The sequence below is a fragment of the Octopus sinensis genome, linkage group LG1 (assembly GCF_006345805.1).
Source record: "Octopus sinensis linkage group LG1, ASM634580v1, whole genome shotgun sequence".
NCBI lineage: Eukaryota > Metazoa > Mollusca > Cephalopoda > Octopoda > Octopodidae > Octopus > Octopus sinensis.
In genome coordinates, this window is record NC_042997.1 from 52064607 (window position 1) to 52085123 (window position 20517).

General features: G+C 36.9%; 1 protein-coding gene across 1 annotated transcript in view; it reads left to right on the forward strand.

Moving 5' to 3' along the window:
* Positions 1-20517, forward strand: part of LOC115212939 (sodium- and chloride-dependent taurine transporter) — a 100732-nt gene that overhangs the window by 1459 nt on the left and 78756 nt on the right. The window lies entirely within an intron of this gene.

The following is a 20517-nucleotide window of genomic DNA, read 5'->3' on the forward strand; positions in this document are numbered from 1 at the left end:
TACATACACTCTCTTTCTTTCTCTCTCACGCACACACACACATACACATGCATATGCATAACGTAAAAGAAGCGATACATTTGCGCGTGTGTGTGTGTATGTATGCATCATTTATTTTACTAAGTGTTGTCCTAAGAGTAGATTACACCATAAATGATACCGCGAAAATATTAGGTTTAAAAAATCACATTTGACAAAAAAAAAAAATCTCGAAGATGCCTGTGGGGCACGAAACAACATCGTTTGTAGACAAATCCAATGTCCTACCATTATATATATATAATATATATATATATATTATTATATATATTATATGTATGCATTTATGTATGTATGCATTTATGTATGTATGTATGATGTATGTATGTATGCATGCATGTATATGTGTATCTATATATATATATATATATATATTATAATATATATATATATAGTTATATATGTATGTATTATGATATAATATATATATGCATGCATGTATGTATATATATATATATATATATCTATATATATATATCTGTATGTATATATGTATGTAGATATATATATATATATATTCATGTATATCTGTATACATACATACATACATACATACATAATGCATGTCTACATACATACATACACACATACACGCATGCATGCATGCATACATACATACATACATACATACATACATACATACATACATACATACATAAATGCCAAATATATCTTCGTACATGTATTTACAATAATTAAGTAATTAAATAAATATGTTAAATAAATAAATGATGACCCAAGTGCAGGAGGATAACGTTGTATCATAGTAAAACAGACAGTAAAAAAATTTAATGTAACATAATAATAATAATAATATAATAATAATAATAATTTTTAATATGGCATGATAGTGACTTGAAAAATTAGCGCAGTGCTTCTATCATAAAGCGTTGTATATACAGTGTCGCTGTAACCAGGTGGGTTACTTAGACTATTAGGTTCAGGCATGCATGGGTGAGTCTTTAACGAGTTCGCTTCCCAACTACGTGGTTTCGGGTTCGGTTCTACTACGTGGTAGATATATATGTATATGTGTGTGTGTGTGTGTGTGTATATATATATACACACATACATACATACATACAAACATACATATATGTATGTATGTGTGTTCTTTTACTCTTTTACTTGTTTCAGTCATTTGACTGTGGGCATGTTGGAGCACCGCCTTTATATATATGTATGATATAGATATATATATATATATATATATTATATATATATATAATATATATATATATATATATATATATATATTATATTGTGTGTGTGTTGTGGTGTGTGTGTGCGTATATATAATAATATATATTATATATATACATGTATGTATGTGTGTGTGTATGTGCTATCATAACTTCATTCGGGAGTTAACCCACGAGTTTACACTATTAAATTCGTCTATGGGTCCAGGCTATCAGTCAGATAGTAATCGAGAGACTTTGCAGCTAAATTTTATTATCATATATTACATATATGATAATAAGATTTTATAAAATTTTGCTGGGAAATTTTTAGAATAATATAAACAATTATTTACATGAAAGAAAATCACCGGTGAACCCTCATCCAACTATTCCAAATCCTTCTGTCAAAACTGTATTGAAACCATTTGTGGGAATTTTTTCTTTTTTTTTTTTTTTCATCACAGCAACTAAGTTTGACGGAACCTACTGAAGCAAGCCAGCACTCTCGTAGCATTACCACGGGCGATTGCGAGGCTAAAGCGTTGGGATGGCCAAGTGCCCTCACGGGCATCACCTGACACCTCGGTCAGGCGAGCTGCCAACATTGACAAGAACTTCGCAGTTAGTGGCCCAGTCCCTCCGAACGTCTCAAACGTCACAGGTTGGAAGAGATAGTTTAGTGTCAGGTCCCGAGGGTTTTCTTCCGTTCGGCTACGGAAGCAGTGACCCTCCCATTAACTGCAGCGTCCAGGATGTGGGAGGGAGTAAGCACCTGCCCGAAAATCCACAAATATCCACAAAAATAATCTTACCGCGGATAGTTATACACAGTATAACACTTGAATACACACACACACGCACGCACATATATAAACACACGCATACGTACACACACACACACATATATATATATATAAATCCTTAAATCCTTAAAAATGTTTTAGCCCGAAGGCCGCGGCCATGCTGGGGCACCACCGCTATATATATATATATATATATATATATATATATATAGGAACTGAGAGAGAGAATACATTTACACTTATACATGCATATATGTGTGTGCATGCGTGTGTATGTGAATTTGTGTGTCTATGTGTTTGTGTTTGTCACTCACCGCTTGAGAGACACACGTTAGCAGTTTGACCAAAAGAGGCCGATATACTAAGTGTGAGCTTTAAATAGTAATTACATCATGTTGGTCGCCCCCAGCTTATCAAGGCTCCAGCATGATCGCAGTGCAATGACTAAAACAAGTAAAAAGAATAATTCTTGTAGATTCGTCGCAAAAGAAATAATCTTTGTAACTAGAATATTTGTATTTCGATATAGACACATTTGCATCAGTACCATTCGGCCGCGATGTGAAGATAACGCCCGTAAAATATAATGACAATAATATCTGGATACGTTACACAAAGTCGTGACAGATGGACTCTGTTGCATACAGTCAGATTGCTAAGCAATGTGGAAGAGGATAGGACTGTGCTGTAAGCAGTCAGATTGTTAGGCAATATGGAAAATATTGCTGTACAAGTATTTATAGATTGAGTGTAGGGAGACTTTTAGTATCGGGTATGAATTGCAAGTGCATAAGAAGCAGTGAGGGGCGCATCTTTCATTTAGATTCATAGATATGCAGCATATATTAGAAGAGTTTCTAAGCGGATGGTTTTACAGATGAATTTAGGTGAAGTTATGTAATTACATCAATGTATATAGATGTATAAATATATATATATATGCATACAGATGTGTGTACATACGCATATGCTCATACATATGTATATAAATATACATGCGTATGCGTGTGTGTGTGTATGTATGTATATATATATATATATGTATGAATGTATATATTCAAGTATTATGCGCCCCCCACCCCTACCGTAGCCTCGTGGAGCTTTAGGTGTTTTCGCTCAATAAACACTCACAACACCCGCTCTGGGAATCGAAACCGCGATCCTACGACCGCGAGTCCGCTGCCCTAACCACTGGGCCATTGCGCCTCCACACACACACACACATATATAAGTTCCATTAGTGATTAAATAACCCTCATTAAGGGATTAATATCCAGTGAATTTACTGGTTTCTTACCTATTATTTATTTTGAATATTAATTTTAATACTGAAATATAAGTAATTAAATAAACCGGAGTTTATATTTAAGAAAAATAAGAACATGTTTCTGTAATTAATAAATATAATTATTAATTGATTTATCTCTGTTTTCTTATTTTTCTTATATATGCGTGGCTATGTGGTAAGAAGCTTGCTTCCCAACCACTTGGATCCGGTCTCGATCCTAGTGGGTGGAATATTGGGCAAGTGTCTTCTACTATACTACGAATAAAACACTGTGGGCGGATTTGACAGACAGAAACTGAAAACCTGTCGTATATCGTATATATATATATATATATATATATATATATATATATATATACGTATATACGACAGGTTTCAGTTTCGTATATGTATATATATACGTATATACGACAGGTTTCAGTTTCTGTCTGTCAAATCCGCCCACAGTGTTTTATTCGTAGTATAGTAGAAGACACTTGCCCAATATTCCACACGCTAGGATCGAGACCGGATCCTAGTGGTTGGGAAGCAAGCTTCTTACCACATAGCCACGCATATATATATATCACCGTGATCACCGTGACCGACCAGGCTATCAGATGTTGCTACACATCGCTGGTCACAATGCGTTTCGCATTGTTTTAGCCTTTAAATGACGCTACCCCGCTGGCTAAGCGAGCAGGCTAATCTCTATATATAAAACTTCTCTATATATAAAACTGAAATGCGTTTGGACCGCTTGGATCGCTTTCAAGGCCACTACATCCCGTCGGATTGACTCCAAAATTTACAGGGACATGTAAAATGAGGTGACGATGCCCGTGGGCTACGTTAGAAATCCCTATCTTAAAAGGTGTCGTTGCTAGGGCCACTTTGACAAGTCCACTCCCATTCTTTAATGTATCTGTCTTCCTCACTCACTCACGCTATTTCCTCCCTTCCCAGCACTTTTTCACTCACTCTATTTCCTACCTTCCCATCACTTTCACTTCGTCAAACGGTGTTATCTCGCTGTCTGCATCATAGAGAGAATTATCATCGTCACCACAAACACACGAGCATGAGAACAAATATTATGAATCAGATATTTATTGCGTTCATTTATATGTGTGTGTGTGTGTTCGATATATAAATATGTATATATAATGTATATATACAAAGTGTATATATCTGTATTTAAAGTGTATGTATCTGTATTTATGTATATTAAACTTTTTAATACATTTTGATAGTTATATATATTTTTAAACAAATTATAAATATTATTTAATAATTTTTATTTTAAATTTTTTAATTTTATATTTTATATATTTTATATATTGTATTTTAATTTTTATGTTTTTGTTTTGGGTTTTTCACTGTTTGATTTGCCTATTAGTGGTTTTATCTCTAATTTAATTTATACATATATATATATATATAATTTGTATACATTTGTATATATAATGCGTGCACACACAAACACACACACACACACACACATATATTTTCCCCTCAAATGAAAGGCGTGACCTCTAGGACAAAATTCCTCGTCTTATAAAATGTGGCCCCGGTACACCCGAATGAAATCGGGTTATATTAACCAAAATGTGAAAAGGGGTCTAAATGGGGCTGGAAGGGGATTAAAATTTAAAGGAGCGGATGTTTAGGAATTCTCTGTTACCTCAAGCTAAAAAATTTGCGCCAGCCTTTTAATCGTCAATGTGTTGCCGTCCATGATGAAGAAGTTTTGAATGCTTGCCATGGTGAGTCTACTGTCGTGAGAAAGAATCACTTCAAAAATTGGTGTTTACCAATTTTCTTTTACATCAAGTTCAAAATTTTACGCCAGACGTTAAACTGTCAATACGTTGCTGTCCGTCGTTAAGAAATGCCAGCCATGGTGACTCTACTATCCTCAGATTCTATCCCTTCAAACTTTGGTTTCCGATATTTTATTTTTTTATTCAGCTCGAAAGTTCGTCTGTCCCTTTTAAATGTTAGTGTTTTGCTTGTCTGCCTTGAAGCAGACCTTTCCGTTGCCACTGCCTGATATTTATGATTGATCTTTCTAAATATTTTATTTCTCAACTTACTCAAGATCTTTTGTTGTTTATAAATGGGAGAGAGATAGATAAAGATAGAGTAAGAGAAAGCGAGGGAGAGTCCGAGAGAAAAGAAAAGTAAGAGAGTGGGAAAGTGAAAGAGAGGAGAGAGAAACAAAGAGGGAGAATCATCATCATCATCATCGTTAACGTCCGTTTTCCGTGCTAGCACGGGTTGGACAGTTTGACCGGGGTCTTGGGAAGCCAGGATGCTGCACCAGGCTCCAGTCCGATCTGGCAGTGTTTCTACAGGTGGATGACCTTCCTAACGCGTCAACCACTATGTGAGTGTAGTGGGCGCGCTTTTTTTTCAATGCGCCGGCACAGGTGCCAGGGGGGCTCGCAGCGGCAACGATCGGTTGGTGCTTTTTCCGTGCCACCGGCACAGAAGCCAGTCAGGCGGCGCTGCAATCGACCACGTTCGGATGGTGCTTTTTACGTGCTGAAAGGAAGCAACAGAAGTAACAAACTCACTCTTACCCGCGCGTAGAGCGGGTCACCTCAGCTAGTATATATATATATATATATTATATATATATATAATATATATATATATATATAGATATATATATATATATATATATATATATATATCCTTAATCCTTAATCCTTAAAAATGTTTTAGCCCGAAGGCCGCGGCCATGCTGGGGCACCACCGCTGAATGAGCCACACTAGTTTGTGAATCCACCTCTGATACGTGGCACTTGATCAACAAGGAGTTCGATGCTGCTGCCCGCATCCGCGTCTCCTGTCGTGAGGTAGGTCATCTGGGACTTCCAACAAGAAGAGTATCCAGTTTAGTTTTAAAGAAACCCACATCCACACCATGTAAGTCTCTCAGGCATTTAGGGAGGATGTTGAAAAGCTGTGGTCCTCTGAAACCCAAGCTGTTGCAGTATCTGGACCTGTATTTTGATGGTGATGTTGGAATCCTTGGCACCACGCAGCGGCGCCCCGTTCTGCGGTTGGAGTAACTTTGAATGCCAAAGTTTGGGATAAGACCCTCCAGGATTTTCCAGATGTATATTACTCTGCATATCTCTCCCGCCTCCGCTCCAGGGAGAAGAGGTTTAATACCTTCAGTCTTTCCCAGTAGCTGACATTTTGCATTGAGACGATTTTCTTTGTGTAGCTTCTCTGAGTTGCTTCGAGTTCTGCTGTTTGTTTTTATATTGTGTGGTGACCAAAGTTGGGAGCAGTAGTCCAAGCGGCTGAGGACAAATGTTTTCCATAGGACCATCAGTGTCTCCTTCTCTCTTGTTCTGAAAGTTCGGAGAATCCATCCAGCTAGCCGTCTGCATTTTATCACCAGATTAGCAATATGCATTTGGAAAGATGCATCATTGCTCATGTCAATGCCCAGGTCACGCACGGATTTTGACTCAGGGATTGCAATTCTTCCTGGGCCAGTGTATCCAGTCTTCAGTCTCACGTCATTTACCTTTGTGTGCCAGTAGCGCAGGGCCTGGAACTTACCTGCATTAAACTGCATGTTGTTGTCCTCAGCCCACTGTATATTGTGTCCAGCTCATGTTGCAGATGCGCAATATTTTCAGGGTTCTGTATTGCGTGGGAGACCTTTGTGTCATCTGCATAGCTAGCAAGGTGGTCATCGTAGCAACTGAAGGCATGTCTGAAAGGGCCACTATGAACATCAGTGGCCCCAAGACAGTGCCCTGTGGGACACCGCTTGTTATTTGCGTTTCCCTGGAGGTGGCTCCATTGCTCACACTGCCTGTTTTCTGTCTTTTAGGAAGTTGTGCAGCCACTCTCCAAGTTTCCCGCCTATGCCGAGACCACGCAGTTTATGACAGATCATACCATGGTCGACTTTATCAAAGCTTTTGCAAAGTCAAGATATATTACATCCACATTTGAGCCATTTAGTAGCTGTTTCAACACCAGTCATAGTGCTGCAGGAGCTGTGTTAGGCAGCCTCTACCTGGTCGAAATCCATGCTGGGTGTCAGACAGTAAGTCATTTTCTTCAAGGAACATGATTAGTTTCTTACGGACTATTCGTTCCATGACTTTGCTGATGTGTGAGGTCAGAGAGATAGGCCTATAATTTTTAGCATCTGCTCTGCTACCTCCCTTATGGATAGGGCATATTACCCCCCTCTTTCAGTTTGACTGGGAGCTTACCACTTGCAAGAAAGCTCTGAAAAAGAAGCTGTAGCGGTTTTGCAAGGGCTCGTTTGCACGATTTGAGAAGGATCGCTGGGAATCCATCAGGTCCAGCAGCTGAGTTTGTGTCAATCTCATCAATGGCTAGTGTGATATCATCTTCTTCGATGTTGATGTACTCATTTTTGTCTCTTTGGCCGCTGGTAAAGTGGCAAAGAATTCTTCTGGGTTGTTTACTTGCCTGTGTCCTAGAGGTGTAGTGAACACACTTTGGAACTGTTCGTTCAGTATTTCACTTATCCTCGTGGGATTTCCTGTGAGAGAGCCATCTTTTTGGAAGAGAGGTCCTATTCTCTGGTGCACTGTGGCTGTCTCTTTGGCAAACTTAAGAAAGCTTTAGGGTTTGATTTTATATTTTCTATTACCCAAGCTTTTTATCTGCTCTCTCCTTTTCATGGGACTGATGTAGACTTTTCTCAGTTTCCATTAGCATTCTTTCGAGCCGAGACTTCTCACCACTTTTGGTGTGCTTGCTCAGGCGGTTTGCAATCCTTGTCCGTCGTCTCATAAGAATCCTCCTTTCTCTAGGGATCCTGTTTTTATTCTTGTGTGTGCTGGCCCTGCACATTGGGACATATTGTCACATATGGCTTTATTATGGACATGAAGTGTTTGTGTTTCATGTTTGTCCGGTGTGGAGAGACATTCAGGCCAATCCTGTTTGAGGATCTCTTTCTCAATCGACTTCCAGTTGGCTTTATGAAAGTTTAAGTTGGAGAGATGTATATATATATGTATGTATATATATATGTATATATAATATATATATATCTATATACACGCATGCGTATACATATACATATATATTATATATACGTATATATATATACGTATATATATATATACATATATATATATATATATATATGTATGTGTATATATATATGTATATATATATGTATGTATATATATACACATACATATACATACACACACACACACACATACATATATATATACACCACACACACACTAGCTGTGTATCCCGTCGTTTCCGGATAATTTTCAAAATACTTATGTGGGAGTGCTATTCCGAAAGTTCAGCAAGGGCCTTTGGAATAGCACTCCCACATAAGTTGGATTATAGTATCCAACATATGATATAGAAAATTACAACTGTCTGAAATATATCAGGGAGATATAGATTTTTTTACGGCATATCTTATAATTGTAACATTGAAGTATAGTATTGTAATAGAGAGTCGCCGTCAAACACAGGTATATAATGTGCCGCTGGATAAAGTTGCGGCATAGAAATTATGCTCTTATGTATCTTATATTTCGTGATATAGAGATATTCTACTGTAAGTAGGGCAGTCAGACATTCTGTAATGTGACGTTGTGACACTGATTTATCTTAAAATCCAAGCAATGTAATGTAATCAACATGTGTGACATGAATATATAATATCAATGACTGAATATGTAACAAGGTAAATATATTCTCAACCTCCTTCACCTAAATTTAGATTAAGCTAACGTTTATTCATATTATTACTGCCAAAATCCTTTATCACATTTACTACTGCGGCGACGACAATCTCTACCATTACAAGAATAGAGAACAATGGAGAGTATACGGCATATCTAGATTGTCACATATATCTCATACAATTCCCCAATGCATGTTGGAGTGTGCAGTATAGTTCTCAGCTAGACATGTACATTTATTTCTGTTTTATATACACGCACATACGCGTATGTTGAAATAGAGAGCAACATTTTTCAAGCATGTTATATTAAAGCCACGACCACGCCCAAGTCTGGTTTGAACAAAAATGATCCTAAATCCATTAGGATTAACGTTTGGTAACCTTCACAGCCTCATTCTCAAAATAAGTGATGATAATACTATCGTATATATTTCTTTACTGCCCACAAGGGGCTAAACATAGAGGGGACAAACAAGGACAGACAAAGGGATTAAGTCGATTATATCGACCCAAGTGCGAAACTACTACTTTATTTATCGACCCCGAAAGGATGAAAGGCAAAGTCGACCTCGGCGGAATTTGAACTCAGAACGTAACGACAGACGAAATACGGCTACGCATTTCGCCCGGCGTGCTAACGTTTCTGATTTCTTTATTTAAAAATAATATATTTCTTTACTACCCACAAGGGGCTAAACACAGAGTGGACAAACAGGGACAGACAGACGGATTAAGTCGATTACATCGACTCCAGTGCGTAACTGGTACTTAATTTATCGACCCCGAAAGGATGAAAGGCAAAGTCGACCTCGGCGGTATTTGAACCCAGAACGTAACGGCAGGCGAAATACGGCTACGCATTTCGCCCGGCGTGCTAACGTTTCTGCCAGCTCGCCGCCTTTAAGTGATGATAAAACTATCGTATAGTTTACGCACCGTGCAGTGAGTCGTAATGTTCATGCAAATACTTTTATAGCTGATACAATCATCATGACGGCATTACAATTTCATATAGAATTACACACATACACCGACTTACGCACACAAAAGAAAACAACAATCTAGTTGAAAAATACAAAACAAAATTAAGCATACAGATTACATGTAAAATAAATTATGAAATCTACCATTTTAAATCCGGCGTTGATGATTTTTATCAGTTAGCAAAAACATTCGCATGATCCTTGGCGAACAACTGCAATGCTATTTTGCGATTATTTTATTCTAAGGCTTGGCTGATTGTTAAGGTACTGAAACATCATTGGAGTCATTAGTCCTTTTCCAAACTAAATATAAGAGAATTAATGAATATGAAGAACCCATAATAATAAAAAAAATCAACCTGGGTAAACTGTTAATATAGATATACAGTATATATATATATATATTATATTATAATATATATATATATTATATATATATATTATATAGATATATATATATGTTGTGTGTGTGTGTGTGTGTGTGTGTGTGTGTATACATATATATGTTTGTATATATATGTGTGTATGTGTGTATGTATGTATGTATGTATCAGAATGAACAGATATGTTAACCATTCCACCTACTTAAAAGAGAAAAGTACGACGTCTACAGCTTTATCAAAATACATCTGGCAGCTTAGAGAACAACAAGGACTCTAGAAGTAAGTGGAGAATTAGAGAGTAAAAATACTCTTTGCAATTTCGAAAAATATTTAAAGACTACTTGAACACACGCGCAGAACTTTTCGGACGTTACAGATAATTCTCCCATTCCTGTTTTTTAATCAGGTTTGGCATCCAAAAAATCATCCTTATTCTGTTCCTTGCTTCTAGAAGGAAATACTTTACATGCCTGTATTAATGTATATAATATAAATTATATAATTCAGTTACATAATTCATAAATTAATACAGGCATAAAGACTTGCTCTTCAGTTCAATGAATATCATAGTTACTTTACTTTTCTTGTATCGTCTCTGTAAATATATATATAAACGTAGATAGGCTACATTTAAATATTGATATATAGCACACAATAAGTACTGAGGCGATGAAAGAAAAGTATAATATTCATTGACCTGGAGAGCAAGTCTTTATTCTTGTATTAATTTATAAATTATTCAACTGAATTATATAATTTATATTATATACATTAATGCAGGTATGTAAAATAATTTATTATTTATTTATTTATTTATTTATTATACAATGAAATAAATAGTTTTTACATGAGTGTTGTAATGAAATGGTACACCCCTTCCCACGTAACAAGTGCTAAGAGTGAACCAGCCACTATAAAGTCAGGCATCAGCTGTTTATATGAGGTCAGTAGTAGTAGAGTCGTTGTAGTTGTACGAGTCAGTGTCAGTTATGTGTGATATACAAGTTCGAGTTATTGTCAAGGTAGACGTTTCAAAGTCATTGTTGTCTTGCGGAGCTATCAGCGATAGCACGATAGACGGGTCAAAGATAATTAGACGTAGAATACCGCCACAATATATTAGTGGCGACAAGAATATTACAGTACTGACAGCAACATAAAGTGGACGAGGATCCACATCGTAACAGTGGTGACGAGGATATAAACAATTCATGTGGACAACGTTGAAAAACAAAAACATTATTTTCACGAGAAAATAAACAATTCACGCGGACGACGTTGAAAACTTTTCACGTGGAGAAATTAAAAACTCGACAGAGGAGTAACAAACATTTTTATAGTAAAACTATGGAAAACTTGTTAGAGGATTTAGTTGAACTGCAAAAAGCAGCAACAACAACAACTCAGAGAACAAGAACAGCAACAAATGTTACAGCAGCAATTGCTACAACTAATGAAGTTGGTAACAAAACTGGAAAATACGTTTTCATCAGACTATGTAGCAAATTTAGTAAATGAATTTAAATATGACCAGGAAGAAGGAATCAATATCGAGGCATATCACCGAATATCTGCACACATTTTTGAAAAAGACTGGAAAGGCGAAATGAAAATGCGCCTAATTCTGAGGAAACTGGCGACGATAGAACATAAGAAATACTGTAACTTTATATTACCTAAAAAAGTTTCTGACATAAATTTCACGGACACAATTGACATTTTATGGAAAATTTTCAGGGAAAAAACATCGTTATTCAACACACGTTGGAAGTTTTTAAAGACGGAGGAAAGCGATAACGAAGACGTTATCACATATGCAGGTAGATTGAACAGAGAGTGCGAGAGATTTAAAGTGGATAAACTAACTCCAGACTCGTTCAAGTGCCTGCTTTTGTACAAGGGCTTACTGCTAAAAGGGACGCAGAGTAAAAGTGGTACCTGCCATATTCCAACAAGTGATGGACGCAATGTTAAATGATTGCGGTTTCGCTATCGCTTATCTCGATGATATTTTGATAAAGAGTGAGTCAGTGGAGCAACACTTTGACTTATTAAAAAAGTATTCGGAAAAATAAATGAATATGAGTTTAGACTAACAGGGGAAAAGTACGAATTTTTGATGAAAAAAATTAAATATTTAGGTCAAGTAATTGACGAAAGCGGGGAGCGGGGAGCGGGGCGAAGGCCAGACCTATCAAGCGCGACAGTAATACGGAATATGCCTTCCCCAAGGAACGTCAAATTGTTACAAGCATTTTTAGGCTTGGTAAACTACTATCAAGTATATTATCCCAAACGTCATACAACACAACTAAATGAGCTGTTAAAAAAGGATGTCAAATGGTTTTGGTCAGAAAAATGCTAGAAGGCATTTGAGGAACTAAAAACCATGTTAACTGCCAGCGGAAAAAACATTATAGCCAAATTGAAAAAGAGGCATTGGCGATTATATTTGGCATAAAAAAGTTCCACAGGTTTATACATGGTAGACGGTTTAGACTACAAACAGACCATCGCCCGTTGCTAACGATTTATGATCCAAGAAAGGAATTCCTGTACATAGAGCAAACAGATTGCAGCGAGGGGGAATCATACTGTTAAACCACGACTACGCAATGGTATATTTACCTTCGAAAAAGCTGGGACATGCTGACGGCCTATCCAGGTTAATACCCAGAAATAGCGAACCATTCATAGACCCAGTAAAAGCAACCCTAAGAGCCGAAGGGTAAATTAAACACATAATGTGGAACATTATACAAGAGTTAACAATAATTTTGGAGGAGATAAAGCGACACGCGTCAAAAGATAAGTTCATAAATGATACAAAAGAAAAATAACAATGGGTAGCTAAAGAAAACAAAAATAGGTTCGGTAAGAAAAGACAGCAGCAGGTAAATATATATTCAATATGCGACAGCGTACTTATGTATGGCCAAAGGGTAGTGATACCTGAAACTTTACAAAAAAGAATGTTGAAAGAATTCCATACTGGACATCCGGGGATCGTAAGGATGAAAGCGCTTATGCACAGTTATATGTATTGGTCGAAGATGGACAAGGAAGTTGAAAACGTAATAAAAGGCTGCAGAGGATGTGCTCTGGCAGCGAAATTGTCAACTCAAAAATGGGAGCCTTGGCTAGAAGTAAAAGGTCCATGGTCAAGACTACATATCGATTTTGCGGGTCCGTTAAATGGTTATTACTACCTAGTAGTAGTTGACAATTTTACAGAAATTGTTAAGTGCAAAAGACCAACCTCCGAAACGGTATCAAAGTTTTTGCACGAATTATTCGCAAGATTTGGCATCCAAGATGTGATTGTACCGGATAGTGGAACGTCAATTGTGTCCAGTGAATTTAGAAAATTCTGCGAAATGTTCACGGTAGAAGATAAAACGATAGCGCTTTACCACCCCAGATCAAATGGACAGGCAGAGCGGTTTGTTGACACTTTTAATAGAGCTTTAAGAAAAGCAATCAAGGAAATTACTGACGAAGTCGCTCTGCAGCAATTCCTAAGGGTGTAAAGGGTGACATCGAACCCCAATACACCAGCAGAAAACTCACCAGCAGAACTGATGTTCGCTAGGAATGTGAAACCAATTTTTGATAAACTGTTACCTGGCGAGGAAAGAAAGAGCGTCACGAAAGACATATCAAAGTTTTTTCAAAATTGGTGATAAGATGTACATGAGGTCGTATAAAAGAGAAGGCGAAATTACAAAGTACATAGGGAAAATGATGTACGAGGTAAAGAGCAAAAAAAGGTATTGAAAAAGTCGCAGAAACCAATTAAAGAAGAGATTCATAGAAAATGAACCAGACAGATTGAGAGAACCTATGAAATGGCTACATGACACATTACAGGTACCAACACCGTTACAGGTAGTTGAACCCGCGCATACTAGTGGAAGAATAAGGAAGAACACAGAGTTCCTACAATTAAACGCCAAAAAGAAAAAAATATAAGTTGAAAAGAGGCACGCTAAAAAAGGGAGCAGGGGTGAATAAAGTAAAATGAAATTACTTGCTTTCCCAAAGAAAGAGAGATGTTGCAATGAAATGGTACACTCCTTCCCACGTGACAAGTGGTATGAGTGAACTAGCCACTATAAAGTCAGGCATCAGCCGTTTGTAGGAGGCCAGAAGTAGTAGAGTCGTTGTATGAATCAGGGTCAGTCACGTGTGATATACGAGTTCGAGTTATCGTCAAGGTAGACGTTTCAAAGTCATTGTCTTGCGGAGCTATCAGCGATAGCACGATTGACGGGTCAAAGATAATCCTTTCTATTATAGACACAAGGCCTGAAATTTGGGTGAGGTGGATGGACGATTACATCGACTCCAGTACTCAACTAGTACTTAATTTATCAACCCCGAAAGGATGAAAAACAAAGTCGACCTCGGCGGAATTTGAACTTAGAACGTAGCGGCAGATAAAATACTGCTAAGCATTTCGCCCGGCGTGGTAACGATTCTGCCAGCTGGCTGCCTTAGACGGGTCAAAGACAATAAGACGTGGAATACCGCCACATAATAATGGCGACAAGAATATTAGAGTGCCGACAGCAACATAGAAGTGGACAAGGACTCACGTTATAACAATGATAAAGGCTGTGAAACGATCGTCGTTGTATGGATGTCATTTGGTGGAATAACATTTTCATTTTACACCTTCTCTCTTTCTTTATATTTTATACACTCCTAATATAATAATAATTACCAATTGGATTTACTGGATTTCAACTGTATTGACCTATTCATTACATCTCTTTGTGTTGTTTTGGTTTACTATAAAGAATTTCGACAACTTTCAAGAGATCCACTTAAAAGCGTTGGTAATCGCCTTACGTTTTGATAGACTTCGTTGTCTGATACAAAATCATACCAATGGTTTCATGCCGAGAAAATTTTCACAATTTTCAAGCGATCCGCTTAAAAATATTGGTAATCGCTTTGATTTTGTATGAGAGCATGTAGTCCACCCAAAGGGAAAGGGATTACCAGCGCTTTTAAGCAATGGGTAGCTTGAAAATTGTGGAAATCCTTTCCATATGAAAGCATTGAAATATAGAATATTTATCCTCCAAATGCAATCCTGAGCGCTCATTCTCACTGTTCGATACAATTGTGTGAGTATGTGCGTGCGTGCATGCGTATGTGTGCATCTGTGCGTGTGTGAATATGTGTGTATGTGTGTATGTGCGTGAGTGTGTGTGTGTGTGTGTATGTATGTGTGTGTGTGTGTGTGTGTGTGTGTGTGTGTGTGTGTGTGTGTGTGTGTGCGTAAGTGTATATTTATCTATGTATCAGATTCATTTAAAAGTAATTTGTAAGTTTGCAAACTGACAACTCATTTTGAAATATAAACAAAAATACTAAATTTGAAATGGATTTACTAATTTACAATTGTTTTCATATTTACCTTTTTTCTATAACAAATGTCTTATTCTCTGCCTCTGTTTCTATCTTTCGATCTCACTTTGTGTGTGTGAGTGTGTATGTGTGTGTATATGTGTGTGTGTGTGTGTATGTGCGTGCGTGTATGTGTGCGTGTGCAGCGTTCCTTTACTATCAGCCAACCAGGAAGTCTAACATATGTACTCATCCTGCACTTATGATAATTGTCTCTGTGTTTGTCTTTTACTCTCTCTCTCTCTCTCTCTCTCTCTCTCTCTCTCTCTCTCTCTTCCCTCTATATGAAGTAATGCGTGGCTGGAGAAATCAACCAGCATTTATATCGGCTATTATTAAGCACACGTACTTTCAACTTCAACACAACAACGTCTACTGGAACGCAACATTTTCAACGTCCATTTACTCAAAGAGAAAAATAAAAAGACTAGCCACGTCATTCAGATATACAAGCTGAAACAAAAATACTAACAACCCAATTTAAAAACTGAAAACCGTATGGAATGCCGTGTAGAACCATAAAATTGTTCTATGCGTAAGCCGTGTAGAACAATAAAAGATTACATAAACAACTATTTACTTAACCCTAACGCAGATTAATATGCCCCGCCAATATGAATCGGATATAGTTTGCAAGCACATCCTCGACTTCGTTAACCTCAAGAACTGAGTGCAGTGGAACAACAACAGCGCCGTATCATGGAAGGTGAAGCGCTTTTGGGATTCCCTTTATTTTCTTTTGTAGAATTTTAACATTTACCATTTAATCCTTTTAACATTTAAACATTTTCTGAAAGCCTTAGAATTCAGAAAAATATTCATTACATTTGCATGTCTATCACTAGAATAATTATGAATGCAACGATGTCATTCTTGTTTCCTGACAACTTGTTCTGGGGGTCAGAAATGAAAGCGAAGAACTTTTCAGTATTTCCAAGAAAGTTTAAATGGAAATTTCAGAATTAAACAACTTGCGTATTTTAGGAACTACGAAAAGTCATGCAAGTTGTAAAGTCATAGAATTACCAAGGACAATTATCAAGCACCTCCTACAAGATGAATAGACAAAATATGTGCAAATTTACAAAAGAATTGATAAGCATTCCATCTAAGTTTTCAAACAAATATACTGGAAATCACATTCGGCACGAAGTTTGAAACGTTAATCTTTTGGAAATAATATGAAATATGACCACAAATAAATATCACCTCGACAGGGAATCCTAATGAAGACAATTATGCAAACAAAAACTTCAATCATAAAACAGCTAGTAGATAACGCAAATAAAGGAATTTTTCATCTGTTATCTATGCAACCAAGCTGCCTCCCACTATAATGATGCATAATCATGAACTAACTCCAGATAAAATCTAGAATATATATATATATATATATATATATATATATATATATATATATATATATATATATATATATATATAATAGAAATATTAAACTACTAGTCTCTCTAAAGGAGATTACGGCAGCGTTACTGGATATTAATAGTTATCGCCATACTAATATGGCAGTCTATAAAATAAGCTAAAGCTGTCGCTGATTAGCTCCAAGAGGCCATCGCCTCTAGCTAGCTATATGACACACGAACCTGCGTCCATTACAACACTTCGAACAGGGGAGGTCAGCCGCTTCACCTTGCTAGTCAGACATCTGCAGACATTTTCAGGGTTGTTGCCCTTTATCAATGCAGCGTAGTCAGAACCAGCATTGTCGCTACTAACCGTCTGTTCGAAGAATATATATAGATATATATATATATATATATATATATATAAATATATAAAGAAAGTCACGCAAAATAGCAGACCTAGGAAGAGACATATCATAGGATTTAATTCACTGCTTGTAGCAGAACAACTAAGAACTTTGCATTCTTTATAAGTAATCATTTTCCACTCACACATAGGTACCATAAATTATTTAATGAGAACAACAGAAATTAGCTACAGTGGCTTTGAAGGCAACGTTTCCTGACTATCATTGTGATCTATAATATTCACTCAGTAATTTCTCACTTCACATCAAGAATAACATCTGCTTTTGGTACAGAAAAGGACTGCATAGGGATAGCAGGGAATACCCTCAAGATGAGATAAACACATCACACTCATCCCTTTAGAATTAGGGGTAGAATTATTCCACCAATGAATTGAAAATTGAAGGAGTGTGAAATCAATTACGTCCCAATAAACAAGAATATCTCGGAAACTGTCTCAGTTTATTCCAAGCTGATGGACCTTGTGCTTCACTGTAAAATTCATCCAAATGCAAACATCTACGATGCTAAACAAGAAATGTGAGATAAGTACTAATGACTGACATTGGTAAAAAGTTTTGTTAGTCATTCCAAGCTTCAAGTTTGAGACACCAGCACGAACATATGAATTTTTAACTTCTTAGATATAGCATTAAATACAACACCGGGCAAATATCACCTCTACAATCACAGATCGTTGACCACTTCAGTAAATTCTGAACGTTTCCCTGGTTAAATAGATATTTTGAATGCTTTAACAGTTTTCTTCCCGTATTGAACACTTCGTCGACAATCTGACTAAAGATGACCAATGAAAAACGATTTAACCATTGCATGTGTCTCCATAACCTGATCAAAAATGTTCAGCCAAATTTTTATCGCCCAACGTATCGAGGATACAGAGAAAATTGAGCTGAAGTGGAATGTGTGCTCAACTTCAAACAAATGTCTACTACATGTATTAAGTACTTACATTCTTCTGTGGGCCTTTGTACGTAAGTTTGCTTCCCAACCACATGGTTCTGTGTTCAGTCCCACTGCGTAGCACCTTGGGTAAGAGTCTTCTACAATAGCCTCAGGCTAACGAAAGCCTTGTGAGTAGATTTGGTAGACAGAAATTGAAAGAAGCCCGTCATATACTCTTTACTCTTTTCTCTTTTCATTGTTTCAGTCATTTGACTGCGGCCATGCTGGAGTACCGCCTTTAGTCGAGCAAATCGACCCAGGACTTATTCGTTGTAAGCCTAGTACTTATTCTATCGGTCTCTTTTACCGCTAAGTTACGGGGATCGGTTGCCAAGCGATGTTGGGAGGATAAACACAAACATATACACACATATACATACATACATACATACATACATACATACATACATACATACACACACATATATATATAATGATATATATATATATAATATATATATATATATACCGACGGGCTTCTTTCAGTTCCGTCTACCAAATCCACTCACAAGGCTTGGTCGGGCCGAGGCTATAGTAGAATACACTTGCCCAAGGTGCCACGCAGTGGGACTGAACCCGTAACCAGGGGTTCGTAAGTAAGCTATCTATCTACAGCCACTCCTACGCCTATATATATATATATATAGATATATATATATAATATATATATATACGTGTGTGTGTATGTATCTGTGTCTGTGCTTGTCCCCCACCACCACAGCCGGTGTTGGTGTTGGTGTGTTTGCGTCCCCGTGACTTAGCTGTTCGACAAAAGAGACCGATAGAATAAGTACCAGGCTTAAAATATGAGTGCTGGGTTCGATTCATTCGATTAAAAACTCAATGCGGTGCTCCAGAATGGCCGTCGTGTAATGATTGAAATAAGTAAAAGATAAAAGATATGTATGTATGTATGTATGTATGTATGTATGTATGTATGTATGTATGTATGTATACACGTACGCACACAATACACGTACACACTTGCGCATGAGTTTCTGCTTCAGTAAACATCATCAGCATAGCAGCTTTCCTGTATTATCTCCAGCAAAGTGTCTCTAGTGTTGAACGCATATATGACCCAGATAATTGTGTAAATGAAACGAAATGAGCTATCAGAAGTAACTCAGAGTAGTAAGTGGCATGCATAAATAGGAGCGTTTGTGTGTGTGTGTGTGTGTGTGTGGTGTGTGTGTGTGTGTTGTGCGTGCCTCTGTGTGTGTGTGTGTGTGTGTGTGTGTGTGTGTGTGTGCATACGTATGTACGAATACGCCCAGAAACTAATTCATCTATATCTTTATATATAAAAGTGTCTGTCTCCTACGATTTAGATTCCTAACTACTCCCACATTTTGCGGTGCAGTTTAACCAAAACCGGGTATCTTATAGTCGTGATTCATATCGAGCCCTTCTGGGTATTAGCGCGCATCTACGATGAGTCTACGATTTAAAAAAAATTTACCATCAATTTTTCCCATTTTTAATGCAATTTTGGCATATATAAGGGAAGTAACTCTCTAAAAATTTATTATTAAATCTCAGAACGTAAAAAACTACAGTAACACCTCCTCTTTGTGGTTAGCCATATTGAGATGGCTATTATACTTTACATCTCTAAAAATGCTTATATAGTTATTTCCCTTACAAACCCGAGCAACGCCGGGCGATACTGGTAGTATATATATATATATATATATTATATATATATATATTATATATATATATATATATATATATATATATATATATTCATCTAAATATATTAGGTGTTTTCTACATACACTCTGTATTGTGTGGATTTTTCAAAGGTTTTCTTCTGTTATTTATTATCCATGTAAGCGCGTTTCATTACACTGAACATCTAGTGTTTATTGAGTTCTATTATGACAAAATTTTCGTTACCAGCAAACTCTTGGGAATGCGTTTTATTCCACCAATATCGCGTGTTAAGTTCCTATGTGTGTGCGTGCGAGT